The 23171-nt window shown below is 40.2% G+C and overlaps 2 long non-coding RNA genes across 3 annotated transcripts in view; one reads left to right on the forward strand and one right to left on the reverse strand.

Moving 5' to 3' along the window:
* LOC149917476 (uncharacterized) overlaps window positions 1-3620 on the reverse strand; it is a 38625-nt gene extending 35005 nt beyond the window's left edge. The window contains exon 1 of the long non-coding RNA XR_016467731.1: window positions 2808-3620. This is a non-coding gene — a long non-coding RNA (uncharacterized LOC149917476). The remainder of the gene's footprint in view (window positions 1-2807) is intronic.
* LOC149917475 (uncharacterized) overlaps window positions 1-23171 on the forward strand; it is a 100600-nt gene that overhangs the window by 71288 nt on the left and 6141 nt on the right. Inside the window, exons 3-4 of one of the 2 annotated variants that reach the window (XR_016467730.1) lie at window positions 16037-16198; window positions 22160-22324. This is a non-coding gene — a long non-coding RNA (uncharacterized LOC149917475). The other variant, XR_016467729.1, reaches the window with a different exon arrangement.

Raw genomic sequence — 23171 nt, forward strand, 5'->3', positions numbered from 1 at the left:
GCCAGCAGGAAGTGTGATCTCAAGAGATGGAAAGGAAGCTATACTAACCTGTTCTAGGGTCTGAGCATAAACCTTTTCACAGAATGTACTGTTTTCACTCATACACTAGATGAGTCCATTAGACACTGCATCAATTACCATAGAGTATATAATGTAAAAGGCTCCAGTGGATATCCTGTATCTAGCATGCTATTATATACAAAGTATAGCCAGGGAAATAGCTTTTAGTATAAAAGGGTTTTGCTGGAACCTGGGGCATATGCAGTTAGGTTTCAGTTCACTAATTTCTCCTTATTGAGGGCATAAGAGTTTGCTGTAGGGTAATCAACAACCTGGGTCAGAAAAGACTGGCCTGGTCTCGTACAAGGCACAAAGCAAAGAATGCTTCTCTCTTAATTCTTGTGCAAAATTTGTTACCAATGTTTGGTGCTAGAAAATCAACCAATTATAATGTTAAGCTTTCCAATAGTGGAAAATCCACTTCAGCCCTCGTTAATGTTTACTTACGCTCACTGATAGGCAAAAATGCTTTCACCTAATTTGTAGTCTGAACTCGTCTGGTTTCAACCTGCATCCACAGAGTCTTATTATACCTTCCTGTGCACTCTTATATGAAGCTGCAATGTTAGCTAGAAAGAAAAAAGCACGTGGGTGTTATTCCACAGGAAATTAAGGTTCAGGCAGATAATGATGGTACTTCTTCAGTGAATCCATGTGGCAACGTATGTCACCTTGCAGAACATAACTAAGAGTTGCACTTTTTGGGTAATATATGTCAATCTTCTGGTTTAGGAATTATCTACCTAGAGTCTAACATCAGTTACAGTCACTGCCTTTTAAGACTTCAAAACTACAAAAAGGGTCAACATATGAAATATTCATGCTGACATTTCCCTGTAGCGCATCCTTTCTGGGCTCAGCCATCTCCTCATCCATGAACTCTGCATCACACTGTGCTTCCCCCCCCCCAACCTCCATCCCTTCAGGCCCTGTCAATTCACCTGGCCCTGGGGCTGCTTTGGTCTACTTCCATGAGAAACTGAAACGTTTCTTATGCTGCTGCTCTGCTTGGATCACTCTGAACCTGTGCCTCCTCTAACCTGCCTGTGTTTCTAAGCATGTGTGATTCTTTTTCACTGCCAAGCACAGCCTGACCCCCATTCTTGATGTGGTTTCATGCTCCACTGTATCACACTATCCAAAAAAATTCAAGTAACAAGCAAATTACAGAACATGTTTTACACAAAAGCATGGGGAAAATATAAATCCTTACAGTTTAATGTAAGATAAATTATCAAGACACTCACTTGTGATCACTCAGCAATAAAAACCAGTAGTGTAATTTTAATACAGGTTGACTCACACATAAAAGCAGAAAGCTAGTGTAGCATACAAATGTTTTCTTTTAGAACATGGCTAAAGCATTTCTTTGTATGGACATTTTCTCTCAACACAGTTGAATGAGAAATTCATATTAGTTCATCTTTTCCTGCAAAATCTTTCATTTTTCATAAATTGACATTTAACAGCAAATGTGACACCACAATGCAACAAAAATAATTGAAAAAATATCTTCCAATCTGATTCTGTCTTATTATGATGATCAAACTCATGCTTGGGGGGGTTTAATTTTTGCTTTGTCTGTAGAGTACCATGTGTGGTTCTGGTGATGGATAAATAACAGCATGTTGAATGGGATGTGATTGCCAGTTCACATGGTGATTCCACATTTAAAAGTAATTAATTCCATAATGTAATCCTGGATATTCTGTAATGCTGTCCATCACCTCTGTATTTTGAGCACTTCCTTAAAAAGTACAAGGGGTATTTTTGAAGTATCTGGCACTTCTTGCTTTTTGTGGTCAAAATTTTGTGGAAAAAGGCAGTAGAGTTGTTAATGTGAATTGTTGCCTATAGCACACATTTCCTCTTTCCCCCACTTGGATTCAGCGAAGAAGGAAATTTTCACTGCAAAATTATCCCAAATTCTTCTTTAGATCTAGTCATCGTCTTTTTAATTGCATTCACTCAAGCCAGCAATCTGGAGAGATTGGAGAGTTTTACTAGTTCAGACCTGGCTCTGACTTGCTCCTTCTCTTTCCCAGTAGTTCTGGACTGGCCTTGGTGAGGCGATGTCCTGGCAGCGAGCAGGGTCAATCTGATATGTGTTTCAACAAGGCAGCTTGTACACACCTGATGTCTGCCTTCCCTATACCCCATCTGTAGGACAAATTCCTCACTTGCCACCCATGCTCAGGGGTGCCTCTGGGAGTGCAGCTCCAAAGCCTGCAGAGTGTTAGTAAGGGCAGTGGCTGCATCAAGAAATATGAGATTGATCAGATAATAGTAGATTTTTGTTAACTGCCCTCACAGTGAAAAGATAAAGGCAGATGTAATAACTGGGGAGACTGGAAAACTGAGAACGTGCCGCTGTATCAGGAAATCTGGCATTCTGCCCTTGCTTGCCTATCAATTAATGGATGCCGTGAGCAACTGTTCTGTTGCATTGTGCTTTTGCTCCCTTGTATCTTCTCTTAGTCTCCAAGACATACTGAGACCATCACCTGTTTGGGGAAGGTGCTGTTTTGCATGTTATATTGCTAGGAAAATCATGCTCTGTTTGTGGTAGGGTCTTTGAGGTGCTTCTGAAATAAAAGTAATTTAAAACAACAGCCTCAAGTGCACAGAAGCAATCAAGCAAGTTTGCTCATAACAAGTTGTCTCTCAGTGATATACAGATAATTTCTGCTGTCCTCAGGTAAAACACCAAGTGCATATACATTCCCTGCACAGAAAAGCAAACTTACCCAAATTCTTTAAAATTCCTTGAATTCAAGCAACCCCAGCTGACAGCAAAGCCATGGCACCGAGCTGATCCAGGCTCCACCAACAATGATTTATAGTTTTCCTCCTCAACTTGGGCAAACTGAGATATGAAAATGTGACCTGAGCACGTGACCCAACGCTATCTTCCTCCAGTGAATTTCTTTGTATGAGTGCTAGGAACATCTGATGAGTCACATGAGCTGGCTGTGTTTGCTCTTGCACATATCCATGTGAAAGCAAAGCCAGACCACATATGTATATTGGATATTTTGTACACAAAAGGTACATCGAAAGGCAGTGCCAAATGTCCTGTCATTGGACATATAAATATAAATAGGCTTTGCGAGTCATTGCTCATTAGAAAACAGATTTGCTTTCCCCACCAGAGCAGTAGCAAGGGATGTCAGCTAGCACCCACCTGAAAAAGCATTTGAGCTGGGCCGGTTTGGGACCAGCTAGGAGATCAATCTGTGGCTCTCTCACTACTACAAAGGATCCCTCCACCCTGTGAGCAGCACTGACAATTAAACCAGCAGAGCTATGCCGCCAGGGCTGCCAGGCTTGCAGAATCTGCCACGTCTGATCCTTGCAACAAAGGCTCCTCTCAACAGCGCCGTGTTTCATCCTGTTAATGGTGAACAAAGTGCTTTTTTGTGCTCAGAACATATTCATCTCTGTATCTCTGCTTGCTGGATAAGCATGTTTCTAGTATTTCTGTCTGAATTTGTCTGAGGGATATAAGAAGGGAGGGGCAGGTGCAAAGTCTGTAAATCCCCTTGTAATTTCTGGGGTTAATTTCTGGCTTAGCTCAAATTTTTAACTAGAAGCATCTCTTAAAATTATATGATCTCAGTAACAGAATGCAGAAAAACAGAAATTGTTGCTAGAGAATGATCCTGAACTACTTTTTAGTTTAAGATGACTAAACAAAAGGAGGATTTTCTTTCAAAATCTTCTCTGGTCCTTTCTGCTTTGTCACTGTTGACAGCATAACCAACAGTGCTGCCATTCAAGCTTTTAACTGGGAGACATCTTTGAAGCTGCCTTTTGCTTTCCCAGTACATCCAAGAATTTCCTGGAAGTATTTAACACTTCTAAGTACAGGCCTATAAGACATACAAAATAAAAATACTATCATAATCAGGCAAAGACCCACTTGGCTCTGTGTCTTCTTTCTGTAAGCAATAGCACAAACCTCAATAAGAATATGACAAAGCAACTATATAGCAAAGCTTCCACAAAATACTCACATAGGCACCAGTAATGCATGTGAAAGGACTTGTTGACCTACAAATAGCTACGGTTAGGTAAGGCCTTTGGGATGAGAAGGTACTTGAACCTCCCCAAATCAGGAAGATTGAGACAGAAGGAAGGGGGACAGGGAAGCCAAACCTCAGAGACAGAGACCTCTGTGTCATGAAAATTTTTGCACTAAACAGAGAAGCTGTATTGAAATAACAGGAAAGGGGTTTAATATAAAGAAACAGGATTCACTATGCCTCTTAAGTAACTTGTTGGAAGATCCTCAGACGAGGAGAAAAGTGTAAGCAAAGGAGCAGATGTGAGATGTCTTCTAGGCAGAATCAGTGTTTTACCACATTTGCTATTGGCAGGCCCCCTCCACAGTAGGAAGGAATGACAATTAAAGGACATGCCTCCTCCAAGGAATAACTGTTTCCCTGGAATTAGAGAATGGGCAAACACAGCCTGAGTGTGAGGAGCAGTGTGGGGCCTCCACGTGCAGGCAGGGCTGGGACAGGAGGTAGGCTTGAGCTTCTGGTAACTGCTACGCACAGATGAATCATAGAATCATAGATTATCCCAAGTTGGAAGGGACCCATAAGGATCATCAAGTCCAACTTCTGGCTCTACAAAGGACTACCCAAAAATCAGACCATATGTCTGAGAGCGTTGTCCAGATGCTTCTTGAACTCCATCAGCTCGGTGCCATGACCACTGCCCTGGGCAGCCTGTTCCATGCCTACCACCTTCTGATGAAGAGCCCTTTCCTGACACCCAACCTGCCCTCCCCTGACACAGCCCCATGCCGTTCCCTCGGGCCCTGTCACTGTCACAGACAGCAGAGCTCAGCGCTGTCCCTCCGCTCCCTATGAGAGCTGCAGCCGCCATCAGGCCTCCCCTCAGCTCCTCTGCTCTGGGCTGAGAAAACTGAGGCACCTCAGCTGCTCCTCATACATCTTCCCTTCTAGAACCTTTCCCAACTTTGTAGCCCTTTGGGCACTCTCTAATAGTTTCATGTCTTTTATGTACTGCGACACCCAGAAGTGCACTCAGTACTCAAAGTGAGGCAGCAGTAGTGCAGTGTAGAGTAGGATGTTCACTTCCCTCACCCACTGGCTGCATGGGCTTGGTACACTCTAGGATACAGTTGGCCTTCCTGGCTGTCTGGACACACTGTTGACTCATGTTCGACTTACTCTTGACCTCCAGATCTCTTTCAGCAGGGCTGCTCTCCAGCATCTCATCCCCCCAGTCTGTACGCACAGCCAGGGTTGCCCTTTCCCAGGTGCAGAATCTGACACTTGTTAAATTTCATGAGTTGGTGATTGCCCAGATCTTTAAACTGTCTAGACCACTCTGCAAGGCAAGAAGCATAAGCAGAACATGGCACAGGAGTCTCTGTGACAAACATAGTCACATGATCAAACAAATTTGAGTCCAGCAAATTCCAGATAGACGAATATGCCTTAGAGAAATCAATTCAGATGGAGAACCGAGAAATCAGACTGAAATTGCCCTGCTTTAGGATATAGGCAAAATCAGCACACATTTTTTCCTTGAGAAACAGTTTTTGTTTCAGTATTTTTGCTAGTGACTCTTCTAAAACCATTTCATTAATCATACCTCCATTCCTGTCATTGCAATCAGGTTCTGAAACTGTTTGCTCTACCTCCATTTCAGCTCCTCAGAATTAGCCTCTCAAATGTTTTATATACAAGTTCAAAGACTCAACCATATTAGCAGCACACAGTTCCCATCAAGTAGAGTCTTGCTTGTTTTATTGCAACTGATAACAATCTCATTCCAAAGAGTGGAAACACTACTTCTGACTAATCAGGTCACGTGACACAACTCACATGCATCATTCAATATTTAATTATTACAGTTAAGCATTACCCCATACAGAGAACATACTCAGCAAACTCATTCAGTCCTTTTAATTGTGTCTATAAAAGTGTGTAATGTCATCATATAGTTGATGCATTGTCATGACCGTGGTACCCTGAAGCAGAGAGACCTTATTCCTGAAAACTGATAATTGGCACAGTATACTATATCTGTAGCCCTAAGTGATAAATTTGTGAAATTATCTCACTGGGATTCGATCTTCTATATATTGCATTGTAAAAACCAATTGGATAGCACACTATATATTTGGGGAACAGAGCACACTAGATGAATCACATTTTACTTTTCTTATCCAAAATGAATTGCGGACAATTCTATATAGCAGTTGAATGCAATGTCAGAATTGTTGCCACATGAGTAATATGTTTTTGCAGTTAAATAAGAGGGTTCAGCATGGTTTCAACTTTCTTCCAAAGTCATTTCTACTGCACTGTGATCCTGTGATTGCTTTAGCCAAAAATGTCACAATTCTTTTAAAACCTTCTGTCAATCATGTTGCTTGTTCTTGTGGCTCTTGTGGCTTTTGATGCAATGAATATTTTCTTCTGCATAAAAAGGAAAAAAAATGTTTATCTAATTTTTTTTATACTTAAAAAAAAAAAGGGATACATTGCACTCTCTAACTTTATTTTTGCAACAACTTTATTTTTGTTGAAGTGCATACAAAACCCCTCACAATTTTAAAATTAATTATTACATAGCTGGCTCTTCAAAGTAGTTTGTAATAATCCTCTTCATTTTGCTTGTCCACTGAGTAGACTTGTAAATACTAGTCCTGGATCTAGCATGTTGAAATCTCTTTATTCACCCATTAGGAATGCAATTTATTGCTGATAAGATACCATGAAGTAGGACATGCATAAAAGTTTGTTGACTGGGATGGTATTGTCATGCTCGACAAGAATACCGTTTTTTTTCAGCTGGCTGTGGAAGCAATAAAATACATATCAACACAATTTATTTATTTTTTCTGTTGAAAGGAAGTTTTGACAGAAGGATATAGTTAGTTTTTATTATTATTATTATTATTTTTTGTATGATCCATTTTCCTCACCCAGTTTTCTGTTTTTGTAGGTAGACACACACACCCACACAAAACCAAACCACATTATCTATGAGATCTACACATTTGTTTGTGTGTTTGCTGTCAAAAGTCTTCTAATCAGGGATCTTCTCCATTCCTTAACTATGGTTATGGTCTGATGCTCAGGAGTTTTTTGTGGAAAGTGAGCTAGATCTGAACATTGCTGAATACACAACCAAGGTGAAACTCCACTAGTATGCCAAGCAATAACCTGCACTCAGATAAGGTTATTGTGAGGATATTGTAAGGGAATCATTGTACTCTGCTTTGTCTCTCAGTCAAAGACCTCCGGTTCTCTTTCATTGTAGAGAAGTAGCATAGTGTAGAACAGATGGACTGGGACAATGCTCAAAATGCCTGAGATATGGGAGAAAAGGGGTTATCAACTCCATGCTGTGCCTGTGGTTTTCTCGTGGTATTTCTACACAACAGATCTGGTGTGGAGAAGGCAGGAATGGCCTGTGAGCCTGCTGTGGCCAATCTTGTTCAAGGGGTCTTAATCGGTGCACATTTTCAGTAAGAAAATACCTGACTGAGCATCTCTAGTTGCTGAATATCATTGTTCATGACTGTGCAAAGCATTCAGTTTTCCATAAAAACCAGATATCTTTATCCATGAACACCATGAACCTTAAACCACACTTGAGGATAGCAGTAAGCAGATTGGTGAAATAAACCCACTGAAGATTTTTTTCCAGTGCCTGAAACTAAGGAACTAATAAAATAAGATTGAGATTAGAATACAAGCTCTTTTTCTTTAGAATATCTTGAAACTGTATGGTGCTGGTCCTGCTTAGTTTGATTCTGTGTGTCAGTGCTAACCATGCTCATCCTAATACTGACTGCAGGCCAAATATGAATGAGGCATCCATGTGCAAACAAAAATTTGTGGTCAGTCTCCATACTGCGCTGCTTGAAGATGAGACATACGTGGGGTAGGGAAAGCATAGGCAATGAAACTCACTGGAATGATGGTAAAAATTAGGAGAGTCACTCCACAGATATTCGTCTTTCACTTGTGAAGCACTGAATGAGGAGCAAATCTGATAACAGAAAGAAAATTGTGAAATGAGGATGACTCAGTGGAAAAGATGACACTGGGGAAACAGATTCAGAGGTGATACAGAGGTGAAGCAATCACAAGAGAGGCAGCACCAGATCTTCAGGCTGGCTCCTGGAACTTTCCTCTAAAACTTTTGAGTGGAAAAGGAGCACCAAAAATTATGTCTACACAATTGCAGATGGTAGACTGAAGGGCCTTGATTTGGATCAAGCAAACAAAAGTTTGAATCAGTTTGTCCTACAAAATTATGCATAAAAGATACCAAAGATAAAAATAAATCAAATGCTACTTCACACTGACACAAAGAAAGTGTTATCACTATGACTTTTAAATAAAAACACTGGCTATTAATCAGTTCACTATAATTTGTTTGTTGGAATGCAGATAATAGACCTTGGAGAGGTTAAGAGTCTGAAACTGACTGGGAGAACATACAGCCTTGAAAGCTTTCCAGCTCTGTTAGCTGCTGAGCCCCAGGCTACCAATGACTTTAAGTCCAAGGTATCCAATTAATCCAAAGAAGTAACCTGACCAGTGAGTTAGGGAAGGAAGCCAGGTAGAAACACAGCTCGCAAAACCAAGTTTCCACCTCTTCTTCTGTCATTTATTAGCAGTTCTTTTCTGTTCTCCTCATTTTGTGTGTGCATCTTTCTTTAAAGAAAGGTCTTGGTCTGGTGCCAAGGTTTGTGCTATCTTCTGTTGGCATGGACCAACATTCAAATCTGGGTCTTGGTATTTAATTAAGAGCAGTATTTAGAGCATCTGTTTGCAAAATCAGTCAGAGTGAATTAGGATTGCAAAAAAAACTTTGCAGTACGTTGTAAGGCCATGCATTTTATTATTTAGAGCTTATTTGGAGCTCAATTCCTTATGAATATGTACAGAATGAATTAGAAAAAGCCTAAATGTTCTTCCTTCTTATTGACTCCCAACACAGTAATGACTGTAGGGAAACCTGTAGGGAAATTGTGTGCAGAATCACACATATAAAATGTCTTCTATGGCACATGGTAAACCTAAATTAGAGCACTACTTTAATGAAAGAATTGGCCTAAGATGTGATTTCACTTAAGATGAACAGAAAAGAGTAGCAGGAATGATGCCAGAGTAGCAAGAAACAAAAAAATTTAGCTTGAATTATCCTTCCTTATTTGTTATCTTTGATTTTTTTTTTTTTTTTAATGTATGATCCTGCATTAATCTACAAGAACATAATTACTCAGGTATCCAGAGAATGGAATATGTTTTACATTGAGGCAAAGACATTATAGTCCTCTAGAAATGAAATGAGAGATATTTCAACATACAAGACATTACATTACACCAATATAGAATAATAGAAATGGCCTCACCTAGATTGATTTTGTTTCTTATTATAGCTTCTGATGAGCAACAGGATCTGATGGTCTTACCATTAACTTGAGAATCAGAAAACCCCATTTAGTTACAGAATAAACCCTGCTTACTCCCTTAAGCAGCTAGAGGTGAACGCCCTTTGACATCTAACTTTTATTCTTATACTTATTCTTTGGGAAACTGTGATGAGGGCCCTTTTCTTGCACTACAATAAGCAGTAGAATTGAATAGCTGGTGAGTAAGGTAAAAAAAAAATCTTAGAGATGAGCTGTAAAAACATTAAGTGCTTCCAGATTGTCTTTCAGGAATGAGATGATAAACATGAGATGAAGTAACAATCCTACTAATGGCAGAGGATTAATGGATTTAAAAGTGCATTCTATCAGATGATCTTGTATTCTCAACTGACGTCTTCCACAAGGCTAGCAGCTTTCAACATGCCAAAGGAAGAATGATGTGCACATACCAAACATTTGCAGAAAAGAGTGTTGGCATGGCATAAAGTCAAAAAATGCAGAAAGACTAACTGCAGCTCCCTGGTCAGGCAGGAACAGGGAGAGGTAGACCAAACACAGATCATGCCAATGCACAAAAGTGATGGGCCAGATCTCTTGGGAAGAACAACCCAGAAACGGTGCCCCATCCTTGGGCGTGGGGCTATAGGTACAGGGCTGTGCAGCTTTGGGGAACACTGGGAAGTGCTCCTTCTGCATTGTCATTTGATCTCCATCTGTGTCTGTTCTCTACCTTAGAGTGACACAGCTCAGGTGCTTTGTTGCATCCTCAGAGACAGTTTCTTCCAGGAGAAGGGCAGAGGCTCATAAACTATGTCAGCAGATTTTGTCTCTATAAATAAATGCATATCTCTATAAATAAAAGCTGTGGCATTTAAAGTGCTCTGTAGGAAGGAGGATGAGAGATCTTTATTTTCAATTAGATGAAGTGCACATAGAAGTTTTCTTAAACAGGCATATATTCAGGAAAATGAAGGTATATGAAACTGAACTCCTGTGAGAGAGGGAGAGGACTTCTCTTCAAGGAGAATATACAAAGATGAGAGTTCTGGTGAAGATGTTAGGGCTCCAGGGGAATATCAGCAACATTAGAGCCTAGTTCCCAGGACTAGATGTCATTTCAAGTTATTGTCTTCCTACAGCTGAAGGACCAAAGAAAGTACGTATCAGTATGTGCACATCCACCTAAATATTCCCTTCCAGCTGCTACTGGTTTATATTCCTGCTTTGATACTGGTACAGCATCCCTTGAATGTAAGACACTGGTTCCTTTTTCTAAAATGACACAGACATCTGGGAGTATAAAATCTTGCTCTCATATTCTTTGACTGGCTTGAAAGTTTTATTCACTGCCAATGCTAAACTGCTTTTTTTTTTAAGCTAATCCTTATCCATATTTTTAAAAGTTAGTCTCATTATGATGCAATGTTAGTATTAGATCTATTTATTACTATTAAAGTTATTTGCTTACCACTCACATTAGTTACATGGACTATTAAACTACATCAGTTGTTTAACTGGGTTCTAATTGGCTTAATTTTATGATGTGACTAGCGTAACAACAGGTTATTTATGGCTACACATTGTGAAATAATGGAGGAAAAATCATTCATTATTTAAAGGTTTATAAAAATGGTTCTCTTAATGTTATCATAAAAAAAAAAGGCCCTAATTTTATTGGCATAAACTAACCTCTCAGCGATCCTTTAAGCCACAGAGATTAAGATACTGCTGAGCATCCAGCCTCGATCCTTCAAAACATTAAAATAAAACAGATGCTTTCTACTAACAGGGCTCTAGATAATTAACAAATTTCTGTACAATAATATATATCAGAAAAAAAAAAAAAGAATAAAATGATGGATGAGATGCTCCACTCCTCAGAATTTCTGTCCACATGCGCTCCCATATCCCATTAATAGAATGGCTTTGATATTGGAATTAATGTTGCTGGCTGCACTAATTGCAGAAAGGCTTTCCAGCATGATGAATCACAGAACCACAGCAAACAGGGCTAGGTGGGACCTCATCTTGTCTATCCTTTCTCTTCATGGCAGAGCCAGACCTATCCCACAGCTGGCAGATGTTAAGGCTTCACTGTGGTGCTAAGCACACAGCTCCTCCAGGCCACCTAGTTCTGTCCTCATTAGTCCTTACTGTTAAACTTCTTTTCACCTAATGTTTAACCTGAATCTTCCTTGTTGCTTTTGAAGCCCTTTAATTCTCATCCTCTCTACAGGAGGAATCCAATAAGAAGTTCATTCCTCTCCTCTAACCATTTACATATTTCAAGAGGCATCTCAAACCCCCTAGACTTCTACTTGCTTGACAAGATTACTCCATTCCTTATAAGCTGTGCAAACAAAACACAGCATCTGACAACATAGTAGGATTTGCTGCTCTCATTCTATCTATCTCCAGCAGGTCCATGCCCTTCTTGGTCTGCGCCCACAGTACTCAAGAACAGGTGACTTTTTCAAGACTTCATGACACTGCAGATTTCTATTCAACTTGTGACATATTTTGAATGGAAATGATACCTGTTGCTTAGTTTGATGGCAGTAATTCTCCAAGTACTGTGTTAAAGACTGCCAGAGAGTCTGACAAGTACCTTAGGTTCTTGCTTTATACAAATCATCATCATCATATATGCTGGGCTACTACATCACAGGGAGAGCCCTGAACTCAGATGTTCTATGGATACATATACCATTTTAACCATTATTTCATATCAGGTGAACTCATCCTCTTTTCCCCCCTCCCCTCAGTCTTTCCCAGGGTTCATTCCTTTTGATTCTCTCTTTATATGGGTCAAAGGTTGTGAGCTTATCAGTTCATCTTCCTAGCTTTGTTTCATGGCACTCCGTCTTTTGGATGTCCTGTTCATTCTCTGTTGTCAGCAGATTCTTCAAAAGTTATCTATTGACTACCTCTTCTTTTCTTCTATTCTAAGTGATGGTTGGAAGTTCTGCCCAACCTTGGCCTGGGGCGACAACAGGGGAGGAGGCCTGTAGTCTCTGTACTGCACAGCCTTGTGAGCAGCTTATGTTGTGACTGCTGTACTGGAACACAGGTGGAAACTGGAACAGGGTTTGGAAGTTTGGAATTTTAACAAATCTCCTACAAAGTTGCCTCTAAAATTCTATGATTATGATTATCTGATCCCCAGAACTACTAAGCCTTTTACATTTTCTCCTTAAACTAATTCCTATCGTCTGCATACTGAACTGCCCTATTTTGTGACAATTGAGAGGAGTTTGGTAGCTAAGTACCTAGGCATTTTGGGAAGATTTCTTGGAAATTTGTAGTCACAGCTGATGCTCACTGTAACCACTTGAGCAGTTAAACTGTTTTCCTTCTATTCAGTGAGAGAAAGGGACAAAGAACTAAAAGAAGTTTCTTATTCATTTATTATGCCTTGAAGGAATATATGACCTGTTGTGCCATTTTTCCAGAACTCTGCAATACCCTGTTCCTTACTTGGCAGTTTCCAGAGAATTACTTAAAAATTCATAACCCAGAAACATAAAAAGATAAACAGTAGTGCTGGATGCTGTAGTATGTTATGAAAATAACTCATGCCAATTCTAAATGTATAACGCTAATTATCATAACTAGATTTGTAGACACTAAAATGAAATTGGTGTCTTGCTTTCAACATGGGAAAATGAAACAAGAGGCAAAAATATCTCACAGCAGAAAACAAACTCAGTGTTGAAATTGGTCAGTAGTGCTTTCAACAATCGCTTGCTTAATTATTTCTTGCTTTCCTTGTGCTGCTGCCAAGAACAAAGGTCATATTTAATGACTGCCTACATCATTTACAATATTTTTTAGACTTTCCCTGGAGGTAGCTGATGTAGATCCTTTTGTACTCGGTAGGAAAGTCTCATATGGATTATTCTGTTAAAGAAGTGTTGCCTTTATTTATCATTCTAAACTTACGTGAATCCCTTCACATCTTTCAAAACACATATTTTATTTCTCTTCTCTGTTTGCTGTTAGGTGCAGTAGTCAGCTCCAACAAGGCAACACTGGTTGTTTCAAGATTATAGAGCATTCAGGACACTCACATTAGCTTTGAAGTAAATGAGAGGAGCCATGAGCATTTACCTCTGACAACCACAAAATAATATATGTCATCGTAGCATCATAGTAATGACACACAACCTTAACCAAGAGTCAGAGACAATAGCATGAAACTGAAGAATTAATTCTCCAACTTATCTCTTAAGTAGAAAAAGGAGTGACTCCATCAGTTGAGAGTAGTGGTTTACTGTCACTCATACAGAATTGAAATCAAAGAGTCTCATTTTTCTGAAGATGGGACACCTCTGGTGTTTGCTCTCCTCTTTTTGCTTCACTAATGGCAGTAGTTGGGCAATAAGCAATAGGAAAGTATGTTGTAAAGAACTATTTAATGATGAGGTGAAAATAGAAGAAAAAAACAGAAGAAAATGGAATATTAATTATTTAATATTGGAGACAGCTTGGAACAGACTTCTTGATGTCTGCTAACAGGCTCCAAATTGGGACATGTATGAAAAGCATGTCATATCAAGGAGGGTTGGCAATGGAAAACTTTAGGCTCAAAATGATGAACTTGATTCCATTGCGGGGACCAAAGTCCAATTGCAGAGATGGCCTTGTGCTTTCCGTAGTTTTTCAGTAGTCAGCTTTACACTGACATCAAATCATGACAGAGCTTCTGCTCTCCCATAAATAAAAGTGTTTCTTCACCACTGGATAAAATGTGAGTCCACATTTTTTAATGTTTCTTTGAAAATTGACACTTGAAAATACACACTACCTACTTCAACCTGCTTTTTTGATTAAAATACTGGCTTTGACATTTATGTATGATGGTTACTTTCTAACACTGCTAAAGTTGTACACAATCTCTGGGTTCTGTAACCAGATTAATTTATGGCTGAATGTAAATCTGCTTTTGCTGTCATTTTAACCCACAGCTGATGGACTAAATACCACCATAGGGAAACTCAGGTGGCAAAAGACTCCAGGAGGGCTTTTCCCAAAGTCAGCTCAGTGCTCAGGGCTTTATCCAGTAAGCTTCTGAAAACCTCTGAGGACAAAGATTGCATACCTTCTTTGGGCAGCGTCTTTCCATTCTTGATGGCCCTCATGCTGTTTCCATTTATCTAGTCAGAATTTCTTATCTTTGAAGGCATGTCTGTTTTCTCTTGTTCTCTTGCCTTGCACTACTGTGAAAATGCTGTGAAGACACTGTTTCTGTTTTCTCAAAATCTCCCTTGTACACACTGGAAATAAAATTGTGTAAAAGCAGAAGTAATTCCTAAATAGGTCAAATTCTATGCAAAGCAAAATTGCCCTCATATCTGTGTATTTCCCATTTTCTCACATCTTTGTCAAGGCCCCTTCTGGCATTACCTCCCTCCCATTTCTCAGCAAGGTCTCTAAGCACATGTTTGATAGTAAGCATGTGCGTGTAGAGGACCACTCATTTCAGACAAACTTTCAGCGATGTCACACATATAAACATTCCCTTAGAGAAAACAAGTGGCCTAAATGTTGTGTGATTTAATGTACATCTTCCACATTACTGGAAATGGAATTATCCTAAGAAAATTCTTTGGAATCCCTCAGTTACCAAAGCTGGAAACTAACTTGTTTTTGTGTGCTAAGCTGAACTCTGAAATCTATCCTTGGCTCAGGAAAATATGTTGATAACACATTAAACAAAGTGGGAACTAGTAACACCACATCTATACCTAGAATTTCAGAAGAGAGAAAAGAGAGCAGCTAAGTCATACATATGCTCTGCGTTTCCTGAGCAGGACCATAAATCAGCAATCTGCTGAATGAACCTTTACTCTCATGTCAAGATAGCCCATTGAAATGATATCCTGTAAGCTTGTGATTAGCTATCGACATATTGTCACTTAAATGTCATTCTTAAACTATTATCTAAAAGGAAATAAATAAAGCAGAGATTCTAGTAGTCCTGGGGCAAGATTAGCCTTATAAGAATTTGCTGTTCTGATGGGTCCAGACCCTCAGTTGTTTTAGTACAGTGTATAATGACACTGGTGCAAATTGCCCATATTTAATATCATGGAAACATGGCAAATGTTAATAATCTCTTAATTAGTCATGCGTACTGACAAAAAATTCCACAATTAGTCTTAACAATCCCAAATTGGAAGACTGGCTTTCTTTTCTTAGGGAACAGGCACACTACCAGATTAGTAGAATTAGGAAGAAACTGCTTCCTGCATGCTGTCTACATTTATTCGTTCTTGTATTTCTGGCCACTTTGAGGCAGCTACTTCACAATGAAATGGAAAGTCAGTCCCAACACTACTTGAAAACAGCCCAACATATCTGCAGTTTCCTAAAAGAATGACAAAAGATCCAAGTGAAAGAGGAAGGCATGGATGAGAGAGAGAGGATGTCAGTGTACATAGCTGCGGTATTCTGACCCTTCCCAATGCATAGCCATAGTGTCTGTTTTGATCAAATAGCATGACTCCTCAATGCTAAATACAACATTTTTGTTTACAGGGGGCTCTTACCCAGTTTTCAGGTCCTTCCCAGCCACAGCAGCGCACCTTTCTGTTTCAAGGGGCATTATCACTTCAGGAAGAATTTGCAGTAACACGTGGTGGCAGCAGCGAGTAGCAAGCAAGGAATGATGAAACATGCCCAAGCTTCGAACACAACGTGGTATTGGCAAATTACTTAAAATTGTTGAGTTTTATATCCAGCTTTGTTCCACCTTCCCACCTGTATATTTCTGCATTCTTGGTGTGCATATTTGCAACTCCAGATATGACTTATGCATTCATTCTGAGGGCATTTTATCCAATGTGTGTATCTCAAAACTTCCTACAAATAGGTCAGATTACACGTAGAAGCAACACAATTCTTAGAAATGTGAGCATTGTAGCACTTCTCATCCATTAGCCATTTAGTGCAACCTCTCACACTGTATCTTGTGCCCTTTGACGGTTTAGGAAGGGAAGCTGAAACCTACAGAAAAATGCAAAAGAAAGGCTCTACCGTGTTATGCCATGTTCTTACTCCTCTTCTCCAAAATGAAGAATTTCCTTTTGAGCACTCCTCAGGTACTGACATCTGCTCATCCCTTTGCTATGGAGTCAGAGGCAACGCCACCTGTGCTTTTCTAAACAAATCGTTTTTAGGATTAGGATAGAGCTGTATGTAAGAAGCAATACTAATGTAGAAAAAATCAAGCAAATCGTTAAGTATGGTTAATATTTTCTTTTTTCTGGACCTTGAAAATGTGAAATTATAATGTGGTGATGTCAGTATCTGGAAGCTTTATTTTGGGAAGTACTTTGTGTTTGGAGCATCTGAGCAGCCTACTAATCAAATAACATGGCACATCTCTAGGCTCTGACTCAAGAAAAGACATAGAAAACAGCAGGACACCTGACAAGATGAATACTTTTACCTCATTTTGACACTTGTATGATATGTAAAGTTGTAAATAGCAGCATTTTAGGAACAGCTTCACAAGTAGCTCAGCAGCCTGTGCAATGGGGCAGAGCAGGTGGTTCAGGGACCACCCCAACTGGAGGTTGCTTTTGCTCTTGAACCAGTGCCCTATGAAATAAAGGAAGAAAATCAGCATAGATTCACAGGCATAGTAAATAGACTCAATTCTATGATTGAGTCTATCCATAGGAAGGCTGACAGCCATTAACTACAATGTTAGTTCTAAGCATCCATCACATACCATGGAATTAGTGGGTTAGCAAGACTTCTCATCAAACACATCTGTCAAGATGGGAAAACATGACAATACATTATTGTTTTATAAACCAAACAAAAGGTTAACACCTGTATATTTTTATTCATTTTACAAAAAAATTGTTGATTGCGATTGTCATGGTCATCAGTTGAAGAAAAATGCATTTGCAGCAGTGGTGATTTCAAAGCTGTTTCCATCGGCTTCTGATATCTGCGATATCTGTGATAAGTGTGCAAGAAGAACTGAGCAAGGGCTGCTGAAGTACTGAAGTCCAGGAACTTCAGTGCACTACTTCTGTGTAATGATCCCATAGGATTTAGTGTGGAAAAACCTAGTGAAGGAAGATTTTCCACTCCTCTGCATGCTAATGCAAGAAATAGTAGACGTGAAGACTGATCAAGTTAGCATTGTTGTTTTCTCTTTTCCTTATTAATCATGGGAGAAAACTTTTACTCCTGATGAATCCATGTTCCTTTCTATGTCTTCTCATGGCCTATATTAATCACTCACACCACACCCTAAAGGTGTCCTCAGCAAGACTTTATAGTAGCTATACTGGTGTTGTTCACATAAGTTGTTTTGCTATTCTTGGCCTGTGATGCACTGCAAGGATGATTATAACATTACCAGGCTGTCAAGACATTTCTATTGGGTTGATGGATAAATTCTGAACTCTAAGCAAGCATGTATGTATTCCAGTTACACAAGAATTCGTATTGTCCATTTAGTATGCAAACCTGAATCTAAATGATGGTATAAGGTAAAGCATGGAAGCCATATGCTACTTTTTGAAATTTAAGTCCTTAAGCTCCTTGGCCTCCTGACTGAGGTATTTACTTTGGAGATATGCCTGTTGAAAGTATGCACTGCTTCTAGTCAAAGGGCATTTAAAGGGGATATTTTAATGTGTGGTCTGTGAAACCTCCACTTTCACCTGGGATGAGGGGTTGTCCTTGCCACAGGAGTCCCTGTGTGACTGGACACAAGTGAGGAAAAGAGAAGCCCCATGACTGGTCCTACCTGAGCCCAAAGCAGTGCCTAGCCAAGGAGTCAGCGCCATACTTCTGACCTTATTTGTCCCAAAAAGGAAAGGAAGACAAGATGCTAAAGGTGTGCCTTTATTCTGTGCAGGGGCATCTCAAACTTTTGCTGGCACAGTGTGTTTCCCAGTGCCATACGCTGGCTAAAACAGCCAAAATCTAACACACATCAATTGCCTCATGCTCAGTATGGAGCACTGCCTTGCAAGGCAGGAAGGCGCCATAGACAAGGCAGTCACAGACACTGCCTGCATTAGCCTTGCATCCTCTGGAGATGGAGATGCTTCTCAAAATGGGAAAGAGAATATAGCAAAAAATTCCCAGAGCTGCTTTGGATACTTGTTGCTTTCAGTAGCATACTTAGGTTGTGTGAACATTTGGCTTCACTTCCACCACACGCTAAGTTTCAGAACAGCCTCTATCTAGTCATGTGCTACACAAATTTAGTTGCTGACTGTGATGTTACTTTTACAGCACTGTTAGAAGATGGCTGAAAATGCAGTCCCACTGCAGTTTCATTAGCATAATTGGCATCCGCACTTGTATGGATTCAGCATTACTGAAACTGTTTCAAAGGGACTGATTATGTGCTGCATCCCTTGGAGCAGTATTTCAGGCTGAGGTCCCCTGGGATGTGGCAGACATGAAAAGAAGCCCTAAATTTTATAGTGCTGTGTTAGTATTTCTACAAGAGAAGTGTAGTAGATAAAATAAGGTTATCATGCATAGGCAATTACCAGCTTAATGGGTTTACACTGTTCTTCTAGGTTTATCCTGATCAGTTCTCTATTATAGCTTCCCTTGATCATCTAATAAGTTTGTTCTTTCCACAGAAACACATATTCAGAGTTTTCTGTCACTTGCAACCAAAATAGAGTCATTTACTATGTGATCTTGGAAATAAGGTGTAATAGCACTGTACTAGCTGCTGCTTGGGTCTGTTAGCAGCAGCCTTCTTTTGGACATTTGTTTTCCCTTAGGAAGCAAATGCCCAAATGCAGCTGAATAGCCGACAAGAAAACCAGAAAGCTGGGTACAAAGTCACCTGCTTTAGTGTCTCCATGTCTCAGATACTAGTTCAGCCAAGTGGTTCCTGACAATGACAACAGATTGTGAAAGCCCCATCTTTGTACCTGGACATCACTGAAGTTTCAAGGATGTCCCACAGTGTCTCCCTCCTTCTCCAGCCGTCTTTGTACTGCAATATAAACTTCTCAGGACTCCAGCCTTTTCCTTTTTTCTGCTCCTCTCCCTTTCCTTTACCCTTTTCTTCCCTTTCCCTTGCTCTTCTTTCTATTTCCCTTTCTCTTTCCTTTCCCTCTTTTTTCTTTTTCTTTTCCTTTTTCTTTCTCTGGATGCATCAAGAACCAGGTGTACTTCTTTAGGATAATTTTGCACTGAAAGATAAGTGAAGTGATGCTGAAAAGGGTTGCAGAACCCAAATTCCTTGTATACTTTTTCCTTTATAGAAGTCATTTCAGTTGTCAGATAAATACAACAAATTTTTGTAATACATGTATACATTATATACACTTATATAAGTGCCACGCAGACTTAGGATCATACCAATGTTTCTGCATTATGCAACAAGGAATAGTGAAATGGTGAGAAAATGCATTTTTACGAGCACTGCAGTACATGTGGATGCAGCTAACCTGTGAGCCCTGACAGCTGCCAAGCTCCCACACCCAGCTGGGGACACTGCCTGTGTACTGACAGTGTGCAAGGTCAAAAACTAACCAAGCACTGGCTCTTGCTTCCACAGGTAGAAACACAGGTGCATTTTCTGAAGGGCCATTGTGAGCTGGGAAAGGTCCCCACCATAAGGTTCCTGCCCTACCTGAATCATAAGGATCTGTTCACGAGTCACAGGGTTTAGCATCTGCAGTATTACAGATTTGCCACATACATATCGCTATAATTTAAGGGAGATGATAGAAACAGAGAGACAGCTAAATGAAGGACTTTCAGCTAGTCCTTCTTCCTTTGCTCTCCCTAGGTTAATTTTTCCTTCCTATACCTTGACCATGCAATTAAATTATTTCAACTTCTTATATTTTCAAATTAAATTGTTTGAATGTATTCATGTTTACAAATTACGGTTTTAAAATTAGTTTTTAAAGTCATTCAAATGCAAAGGGAACTACAACATTGAGTGTAAAAATACTCTCAGAAAAGACCAGACTCCCTTAAACTGTCTTTGGACACGTAATAGAGGAAAAAATTGGTTCCTTGATTTTATCAAAGTCCTGTGGGAGACAGCAAAGAAAGTGTCCCGTATTAATTTGCTTTATCACAGAGAGTAAGCTTAGGGGTACTGTAAAGCACTGATTAATACAAATATATTTTTGGAAGGATGATTAGACTTGATGAGTGTATTTAGAAATAGCACAGTGCACGTCAATATGAATGCACATGGAGTACTTAGTACATTGAGTTATTTTACTTTTTCTAAATCAAATGGATAAAATAGATTTGCATTTTTTTTACTTTTGGAAGAAAGGAAAGAAAGTTACATTACAAGAAAGATCACGAGGATTTCCTTGTTTACTCTCCAGAGTTTTCTTGATGTTTAGAATCAATGAGTGGGACAGAAGCAGAATAGCTTTGAATCAAAACCAAGGAACCAGATACATATGGAATTGGTGAAGTAATTAAAATCACTTTCCTGTATGTTTCAAAGGAAATGTATTGTGTTCTGCACAACAGTATTTGTTTTGACATGAGCAAGTATCGGCCATCTCACAACTTTTGTACAGTTTCAGTGGGAAGAAAAATTGCAAAATTTCTGCTGACCAAATGCATAAAAAAGCATATTTTGCAAGGTCTGGGGGCTTGAGTTCAGGCAGTGAGTGCCTGAGGTGTTCCAGCCTCCCGAGCAGGATGTGCTCTCATGCACGTGCATCTTGGCAGCTGCCGGCAGAAGCAGACCCATGGCTCCCATCCCTCTCTCCCAACCCTGTCCTTGAATTTTCCTGGGGCTGTGGGTATTTCTCTGGCAGTGCAACCAGCTGGATCAGAGAACAGATCTGAATTAAAGATCACTCAGGGGGAAAAAAAAAAAAAAAAAAAAAGCAGAAAGAAAATATGGTATTTTTTGGCCTGGCTCTCTGTCTATCGCAGATGGGTGCAGTGGGGCAGAAGTGGGGGATGGCAGCCCTGAAGGGCTCAGCCCCATGGTGAAATTCCTCTTTCGAGGGACAAGAAAGAGCAAGGAGAGGGCTGGTAGCTCACTTCACCCACACTGTCATTTCTCCACATGGAAAATCCCCATTCTGTCTCAAGGGAGATGGAAAAAGGAGCTGTGTGAGAGTGGAAAGGAGGGTAGTGTCAGCACCAAGCAGACAGAGATCATGAGACAAGCCACAGAAGTCATGAGAACTTTAGGAAAAAAAAAACCAATATCCTTTTTATTTTCTTTCCGCAGTTTTAGACTTTAAGATACATTACACATCGAATGCATATACTGTTAAGCTTTTCTTTTCAAACAAGACGACTAGATTCTTTCATTTATATACCCATAAACAGAGTTTTTCATGCAATTGTGACAGGGGCTGACACTTCGAAGTACACTGTATGTGTGAAGCTTGCAGGAAGCTGAAGAGCTACGTGCCATATTTATTGAGGAAGCTCAAGAGCACTGAAAGCACTGAACTGGGCTGTAATCCCCCACAGGAGAAAGAATACAGTGAAGGGAATGTTCTTTAAAAAGGGCCAAAGCCAGAAGAAAGTATAAAAGCCATTTGCAATTTCATACAAAGAGCACGCAGTCCAGGGTTTTTCCTCCCTGGCAGGGGGCCATCCAGACTACCAATTTTCTGAAGGAAAATTTCTCAGGGACTTCTCAACTTCTGTGCTGTTACCTTGTAGATTTGCATCCTGTCCTCTGTCCCAGCTTGCAGACAGTCCTCATGCATCACATGGATGCACCCCATGCTCTGCTTGTGTGCTGCTTGAGGCCCAGCCCGCAGCAGGAGTCTGAATGCTCGGCCCTGGTGCTTTTTTGGAGACAGCATACCACACAGAAGAGTTTAGGTAAGATCCTACTCCCTTTAATTTAAAATTCCTCTTGACAGTCATGGGACCTACAGGTTATCCCACAGTTCATAAATATATAGATATCATATATACAGAAACATATGTTTAGAAACTATATCCAGCCTTAGCTTGGTAACTGTCCATCCACTTAGCACATAAACCAGTGGGCTTACTATCAGGAACACAAAACTAGAAGATAACTTGGCCAAGGCTGTTCAAGCTGTAGTGGTGAGTACCTGAGGGTGGTGGTGTTCCTCAGCATCAGCCCTGGGCAGCCACTCAGCCTCCAGTGACCGAGACCCAGCTGCTGAGGCCAACACCAGAAGTCCAGTGGTGCTGCACAGAGGCTGAGGCCAAGTCCTGCCCTGGGGCCAGCCGTGTCTGCAAGCCTCAGGAGATGTGTCTGCTCCCCCATCATGCAGACTTGATTTCACTAACCTTCTGAAGGTCAGAACCTTCCACCAACTAGTAAAGGTTTCCACTGATTACATGTGTCTCCTCTGGGCTTTATAGTTGATCAGAGTACATCCATATGTATTATTTATTGTGCTGTTTCAGCGCTCTGACAGAGCTGGAAGATTGGCTATCAGGATACAGTCCCAGCTCTGCACAGTTCTCGGTCCAAGAGCAATCACAGAGATGATTGTATAGGGAAAAAGCTGTAGCTCAGCATACGCAGGCCTGCCAATACGTACGTGCAGGCTTGTATCCTGGATTTAGACATGCAATTTTACTACTGTGACCAGACTGCCAGTTTTCTTCTTCCCTCCTTTCTTGTATATCCTCACAAGGCTCAGCCTCATATTGACCCACCAGAAAGCCTCAAGGGAACGAACATCCTTCC

The sequence above is a fragment of the Phasianus colchicus genome, chromosome 6, assembly GCF_987193195.1.
Source record: "Phasianus colchicus chromosome 6, bPhaCol1.hap1.1, whole genome shotgun sequence".
In the NCBI taxonomy this organism is placed as follows: domain Eukaryota; kingdom Metazoa; phylum Chordata; class Aves; order Galliformes; family Phasianidae; genus Phasianus; species Phasianus colchicus.